Genomic DNA, 8,693 nt, shown 5'->3' on the forward strand with positions numbered 1-8,693 from the left:
TCATAAGTAGAAATGCTGGGTTATTAGCACAGATCAAGACAGTGGCACCAAATTATTTTCATTATTATCATATTTTTTACAGCTATGTTATTGCAGCTAAAAACAAGACAGTTTCCCTTAAGAATATCCTTGATGAAGCAGATAATACCAATAATTATATTAAATTCTTAACCCTTGACTATGTCTTTTTAAAATCCTTGTAACATCTGCTGTATATTAAAGTATGACGTCTTGAGGGAAAGTATTGTGTGATTGAGTTATGAGCTAAAATTAGCCAGTGTTTTTATAAAACACAATTTTTATTCAAAAGAATGATTAATACAAACTATAGTTATGCAGACTTTGGTATTTGGCAGATATTATATTGAAAATGAGTGAAGTAAGCCTGTTACTTCAAGGAAAATAACTATCAATGTGTATCGTCAATGGCAAAATTTGAGTTTTCATGTGAAAAATTAGATTTCAGAACACTTACATTTACGATGTGAGACAAAAAATTCTTACTACTGAGATACTTTTTTAAAGAGATCAGTGTTATAATAAGGATTATTTTTGTGTTGTATAATGAAATCATCAAATTTGTAAGAGTTGCATAGGGTCAGTATTTTCCAAATGCTCAATGTATGACATTACAATATCATGCCTGCACAAAACCTTCATCCAAGTATAAGACTGGCCAGTGCATTTACATGTAACACTATGAAAGTTCATTTTCTTTCCTTTTTAAAAAATTTATTAATTTATTTGAGGGCCAGAGATATATAGAGAGAGGATCCCCATCTGTTGGTTAATGCCCCAAATGCCTGCAATGGCTGTGCTGGTCAGGGGCCAAATATACAGGAGAAAACACAATCCAGGTATCCCCCATGGGCAACAGGAACCCAATTACTTGAGCCATCACAGTTGGCCTCCAGGGTCTATATAAACAGGAAGTTGGGGTTAGGAACTGGAGCTGGGAATCTAACCCAAGTTCATGGGTGTTTAGCTGCTAGGCCCAATTCATTCCCAAACATAGTTCATTTTCTACATTGCATATAATCTTTAAGAAATTACCACTAGGCCAGCGCTGCGGCTTACTTGGCTAATCTTCCGCCTGTGGCGCTGGCACTCCGGGTTCTAGTCCCGGTTGGGGCGCTGGTTCTGTCCCAGTTGCTCCTCTTCCAGTCAAGCTCTCTGCTGTGGCCCAGGAGTGCAGTGGAGGATGGCCCAAGTGTTTGGGCTCTGCACCCCATGGGAGACCAGGAGGAGGCACCTGGCTCCTGGCTTCGGATCAGAGCGTGCTGGCCGTAGTGGCCATTTGCAGTGTGAGCCAACGGAAGGAAGACCTTTTACCCTGTCTCTCTCTCTCTCACTAACTCTGCCTGTTAAAAAAAAAAAGAAAAAAAGAAAAAGAAAAAAGAAATTACCACTAATCATTTTTCATTGTAACACCAATGAAGAAAATCCAAAATTATCTGAAAAAGCAATTAAAACATTCTTTTTCCAATTACATAGCTAACTGAGGTCAAAGTTTTTTTTAGGAATTTCAAGCAGTAGAACATAGTCCAACAATGAATTCAGAAACAGAAATATAAATCCAACACTTTTAAGCCACCCATTACAGACATTTGCATACATGTAAAACAAGACCACTCTTAATAAATTTGATTTTTGTTTTGAAAAACATAGCATAATATTGTATGCCAATATGTTATAGGGTTTATAAGCAGATATTTGTATCATGTCCTCATTATAATATAATATGATAAACACACATAAACATAGTGGATCTCAATAAATTTTAAGAGTGTGAAGGTGTCCTGTGACCAAAGCATTTGAGAACTGCTGCAGTAAACTTAAATGGCAGACAATGAAGCCTGATTAGATAATTGCAGTAATGTAGCTAGGAGTAAACAGAAGGAAACTACAGGAGTCTCCAAGAGACTAGAACTTGATGGTATCTAGCACCTGTACCCAAAGCACTGTATAAGGGTTCAGTTTCACTATGGTTTGAATATTGGTGTCTTCCCTGAATTCACATGTCAGAATCTAATAGCATTAGGAGATGGGACTATCTATGGAGTGATTAAGTCATGAAGATTCTGCTCTAACAAAAGATCAGTGCTCTCACAAAAGAGGTCGAAGGAAGATGTCCTGCCCTTATTGTGTGAGGACACAGCAGAGACACGAATCTGCTGGCTCCTTGATCTTAGACTCCTCACCCTTCAAAATCGCGAGCAATAAATTTCCATTGTTTATAAGTTATCCAGTCTAAAGTGCTTTTGTTATAGCAGCAGGAATGGACTAAGGTCCCTACCATGAATATCTTAAGTAGAGTTTGAATCCATGAAAGAAGGACTCTTTGATCGGAGTTTGTGAACTCAAGAGACTTCCATAGCCTTGCAGCTCATGACAAGAGCCTCAGGTGATTACTGACGTCATAAATAAGAGTGTCAATTGTTAAATCAACAATGGGAGTCACTGTGCACCTACTCCCCATGTAGGATCTCTGTCCTTAATGTGTTGTACTATGTGAATTAACAGTAAAACTACTCTTCAAACAGCACTTTATACTTTGTGTGTCTGTGTGGGTGCAGTCTGTTGAAATCTTTACTGAGTATATACTAAATTGATCTTCTGTATATAAAGATAATTGAAAATGAATCTTGAAGAAGAATGGGATGGGAGAGGGGGTGGGATGATGGGATGGTTGCGGGTGGGAGGGAGGTTATGGGGGGAAAAGCCACTATAATCCAAAAGTTGTACTTTGGAAATTTATATTTATTAAATAAAAGTTGAAAAACAAAAACAAAAAAAAAAAGGAACTCTTTGGTCATCTTGGGGTCTGAAGGTGTCAAATCATGCTTAGGGCAGGGCAGAGAATTGAGCTTATAAGCTAAAGGTGGTAGAGAATAATTCATTGCAATACTTGGGATATGATCTATTTCTCAGCAAGTAGATTGTTACTTTACTAGGTGATACTTAAATAGGTTTGATACAATCACATTTACAAGCGCTGACTGTGGCATGCTGCTCTTGCTTAACCATGCTTCCTATGAAGTGCTGCTTGAAAAATCAAATTGCCACATTATATTTGCATCATATGTTATGCCTGGAGTATTGTCCTTTGAAATAGATTGGTCAGGGTATGCTATTCACAGAAGAGCAATAAGGAAGCAGCTTGATATTGCTACTGAATTTTTGCTCTTGTGGAGAGAATGCCAAAGTAAGTTACCACTGACTGCTCTTGAAAATAAAAGAGCCTGTTCAGACCAATAGAGTACAGAGGGAAAAAAAGAAGTCTCTTTCCTTGACTAAACACTTCTTTATTCAATGGTAGTATTCACATTTTCCAGGTATAGCTGAAAATTTCTCTTGCAGTCTCAGAACTAAGGCAACATTTCCCTGACTATATAACTTTGCTTCCAATCCCTTTGTGTTCATCACATTCATGCGTAGTGGCCAGGTGTACAGTCAAAGGCCATTGAATGTGTACAGGTTCCCACTGTGGTCACTAAGTAAAAAATATGCATTCCACTTCCAGAGGGCTGAAATAACAAAGTCATTTTTAAAGAAATTTACTTAATGACTTACATTTAATAATATCAGATTCATTGTGTGATGTCATTTTTATTATCTAGAAAAATTTAAACTATGTATTTGAGGAACAGAGACATACACACAGAGGAAGAGAGAGAAAGAGACAGAGAGCTCTCATCTGCTGGTTTACTCTCCAAAAGCCTATAATGGCCACGCTGGGTCAAAGATGAAGCTGGAAGCCAAGAATTCAATCTAGATCTCAGGAATCTGGAATCTGGTGCCTTCTCCTCTGCCTCCCAGGGGAAGTCAGAAGCTGGAGTCAGTACAGCCAGCACTGTGGTATAGTGGGTAAAGCCACTATAGTAGTAGCTGTAGTGCCTGCATCCCATATGGGCGCAGTCCTGGCTACTCCACTTCTGATCCAGTCTGTGCTATGGCCTGAGAAAGCAGCAGAAGACAGCCCAAGTTCTTGGGCCCCTGCACTCGCATGGGAGACCCGGAAGAAGCTCTTGACTCCTGGCTTTAGATCAGCACAATTCTGGCTGTTGCAGCCAACTGGGAAGTGAACCAGCGGATGGAAGACCTCTCTCTCTCTCTGCCTCTCCTTCTCTCTCTGTGTAACTCCAACTTTCAGATATATAAATAAACCTTTAAAATGAAGAAAAAAAAAAGGCCGGCGCCGTGGCTCACTAGGCTAATCCTCTGCATGCATCACTGGCACCCTGGGCTCTTGTCCCAGTTGGGGCGCCAGATTCTGTCCCGGTTGCTCCTCTTCCAGACCAGCTCTCTGCTGTGGCCCGGGAGTGCAGAGGAGGATGGCCCAAGTCCTTGGGCCCTGTACCTGCATGGGAGACCAGGAGAAGCACCTGGCTCCTGGCTTCGTATCAGCACCGTGTGCCAGCCGCAGTGGCCATTGAGGGATGAACCAACAGAAAAGGAAGACCTTTCTCTCTCTCTCTCACTGTCCACTCTGCCTGTAAAAAAAAAAAAAAAAAAAAGGAGGGAAAAAAAAAAAAAGGTTGGAATCAGGAGCCAGGACCCATTATCAAACCCAGGTACTCTGCAATAGGAAACAGGTGCCTTAACCACGAGGTTAAAAGCTTGTACTTGAGATGCTCTTTGAGGGAAAATAATTTCAAACCAGTATCAGATATTGTTGAAAATCATGTTGGTAATACAAGGGTACTTCCAAAAGTTCATGGAAAAATGGAATTAAAAGATAAATTGATTTTGGCGCAAAAGAACTTCAAATTGACACGTAACTTTTTCCTAGTATGCATTTGCCAGAAATTTTTCAAAGACCACTAGTATGCAAGGATTTCAAAATTTTTCACACCAAAATAAAATTATCTTTTAATTCCACTTTCTGCAAGCTTTTTCTTGTATTTCAATATCGGTGAGGTCAAGACAGTCCACTAAATAGTTTGGTGATAAAGACAATGATGACAATATCATGTAAGCTACAGCCACTGTAACTTGATAATATAGTATAATGTTTAATTAATTAATCAGGCATCGCAAATAATGGTATTTATGGTCCAATAATGTAATTTTATGAGGTTATAAAAATATTGCTTTTCCAAAAAATTGAATACAAGAGCTCACCTGTCATCAATAAAGACTTTCTTACTTAATTAAAAAGCACTGTTAATTGGCTGTCACTGAAGAAGTATTCCTCTGCAGGAGGCAAGTTAATAGGAAACTTTAACTCGCTCAGTACAGGTAAGTAGATTGTGGTAAAAGAAGTTTAAATAATTCACTTTTTTTATTATTAAAGAATGAGTAACATTTAGATTCTAATGGGAACAGAATAAAAATTTTAGGAATATTCCACAAAATCTGGATTCTTTTTGCCTGTGGTAACAGTGGCCTTTTAATTGGAAAAAGAAGATGGATTATTTAATAAATGATGACTTTCAAAAGTCATCATACTGGGGCCGGTGCTGTGGCATAGTGGATAAAACTGCTGCCGGCAGTGCCAGCATCCCACATGGGCACTGGTAAGAGTTCTGGCTGCTCTATTTCTGAGCCAGCTCCCTGCTAATGTGCATGGGAAAGCAATAGGAGATGGCCCAAGTGCTTGTACCCTGCACCAATATGGGAGACCTAGAAGAACTGGCCCAACTCTGGCTATTACAGACACTTGGGAAAGTGAACCAGCAGATGAAAAACCTCTCTCTCTCTCTCTCTCTCTCTCTCTCTTTCTGCCTTTCAAATAAACAAATCTTTAAAAAAAAAAAAAAAAAGAGGTTCCTGGATGGAAACATCTAACATTTCTTGATTGTTTATTTAAAAAAAAAAAAGCCTGCTCATTGCTTACATATGTAAGTATTCTGACTATACAATACTTGACTCTAAGGCACATGAATATTCTATTCACATACATATGGATATATGTGCACATATAAAGATAATATAATTCTATCAAATAATTTTCTGACCATTTATTCTGCCAATGCCAAAATTCATCCTTTCTTTTCTATTAACTGTTTAGAAATGTTTATTAACTGTACAGAAATAGAAAATAGATGATTTAGAAGAAGCAGTATGTGTCACTAATGAGTACCTTATAAGAAGATAATGGACATTATGCAGATTTCTTAGTTATGATGTGTTAAAAAATCATTTTCTGCTCCTTGAAATTAAACAAAATTTTGTGAAAAACCAAAAATAAGAAAAAAAGTCATCATACTAATTAATGAATAGATTCCAAATTGATGAATTATTGTTAGAAATAGAAAAATCATATTAATGTAAATAATCTCAGAGACCAAAGTTTTTCTAAATATGACCAGAAGTCATAAAATAAAAATGTTATATTTAATTATACTGAAACTGAAAATCCATTCATATGAAAAAACATCATATATAATTAAAAGTCAAATAAAAATTGGAGGAAAATATTTCTAATCCATAACACCCTGGGCAAATAAACCTAATCCATAAAGACTAGTCTTCTTTTCTTCTCCTTTTTTTTTTTTTTTTTTTTTGACAGGCAGAGTGGACAGTGAGAGAGCGAGAGACAGAGAGAAAGGTCTTCCTTTTCAGTTGGTTCACCCCCAATGGCCACTGTGGCCGGCGCACCGCGCTGATCCGAAGCCAGGAGCCAGGAGCTTTTCCTGGTCTCCCATGTGGGTGCAGGGCCCAAGGACTTGGGCCATCCTCCTCTGCACTCCCAGGCCATAGCAGAGAGCTGGACTGGAAGAGGAGCAACCGGAACAGAATCCGGTGCCCCGACTGGGACAAGAGCCTAGGGTGCCAGTGACACAGGCAGAGGATTAGCCTAGTGAGCCACGGCGCCGGCCTAGTCTTCTTTTTTCTAATAATTTCTATTCATTTATTTAAAAGGTGGAGTTACAGAGAGAAAGAAAAAGAGAAATCTTTATCTGCTGGTTCACTACCCAAGATGACCACAATAGTCAGGGCTGGGTCATGCGGAAGCCAGGAATCATGAGTTTCTTTGGGTTTCCCACATAGGTGGCAGGGACCCAAACACTTGGGCCACTTTCCACTGCTTTTCCCAGGCCATTAGCAGGGAGCTGGATCATAATTGAAGCAGCCAGGACATGAATTGGTACTCATATTGGATGCCAGCATTGCAAGTGGTGGCTGTACATCCCATGCCACAATGATGGCCCCATATAGAGTACTCTTAAATCAAAAGAAAATGCCTTCCAAAATTGAAATATAGAAAAAAAATTAAAACTCACCTAAATACAAATTTTAAATATGAGAATATGTTGAGCATTACTGATCATAATAGAATTATAAATTAAAATTCAACTCATCCTCTTTCAGATTGGCAAAATCAAAATGTTATGTTGTTACGTTAGCCTCATTGTTATGAGGCTACAGGAAAAACTGTCATTTTATTTTGCTGATGGGTAAATTATTATAACCTTTAAAATAAAAAGGCCAAATTGCAATCTCCATCTAAAAATTGTGCCTTTGATCTAGCAATTCTACTTAAAGATATTTATTGAATGTTTATTATCATATACAATATGATTCATTGCAGCTTTCACATACATATGTCAGAAATTGACTAAATCTCTATAATGGAATATTACACAGAAACATAAAAATGAAGGAGCTCTTTAGGGACTAATGTGGATGAGCTCTAAGATCTACAAAGAGTCTCCAAAAAGTTCATAGAAATGTAGATTATGGAAACATTATGCATGAATTTCAAAATTTTTTGAACCAAAATAAACTTCTAATTCCACTTTTCTGTGAACTTCTTGAAGTACACTTGCACTGTTGTTTTTCTGTCTGTTTCTCTTTCTGTATATATTACCACGTTTATGGGTACTTCATTTTTCAGAAACAATTGTCCACTACCACAATGAATCCAATGAATCAATTCACTCCTTGTAGTTGTTTTTGTTTGTTTGTTTCTGTTTTTTTGTTTTGTTTTGTTTTAGTATTTGAATGGAGAAAAAGGGCAGAGTCATTAAAGGGAGTTAATTGGATATCACAAAGACATTCATGTACTGGAAATTATACACAATTTAGTGACTTCATTTTGGAGAAGAAAGTCCTTTTTTTTTTTTTAAAAAAAAATGCTCATCTTACTGCTTTCATTTTTCTCACTTCTGTTTCTTAGAATACACCACAGATATTTATCATCTAATACAAAGCCTAGACATCATAAAATAACAATTATCCTGAAAGAATATACTAAATCTATGTTTCTTCTAATGCTAGAAGTAATCTATTAAGCAATCAATTTCCTGATTTGTCATGGTATTTTAATGTATAATTCTGTACTAAGCTGTATTATATGACAGAATATGGCAAGGGATTATTTTGATTATATCTTTTGAGATGTAGGAAAGGAGAAGAATCTACTCTTCTCATTTACAAGTGCTCTGGTTTTAGTGTAAAGACACATTCTTTTCTTTACCTATTTTACTTGAGATATTTCACATTTTCAGCTAATAGGAATGCCTCAAGCATTATTGCTATTGTAATAAATCATTTAAATTGCCAGGTTATATTTTATAGCTCCAGATGCTTGAATATTTATTATAAAGTACCAAGTACAATGATTTCCATGTTTATACTTAGTAAGATCTGCAAAAATAATTCTAATTGGTATAGCAACAGTGATTGCAGTATTTTCTCAAAATTTTGCCTAAATCCTAAGTATCATTCTCTTTTTGTGAAAACAT

This window comes from Lepus europaeus, chromosome 16 (assembly GCF_033115175.1).
Source record: "Lepus europaeus isolate LE1 chromosome 16, mLepTim1.pri, whole genome shotgun sequence".
Lineage (NCBI taxonomy): Eukaryota > Metazoa > Chordata > Mammalia > Lagomorpha > Leporidae > Lepus > Lepus europaeus.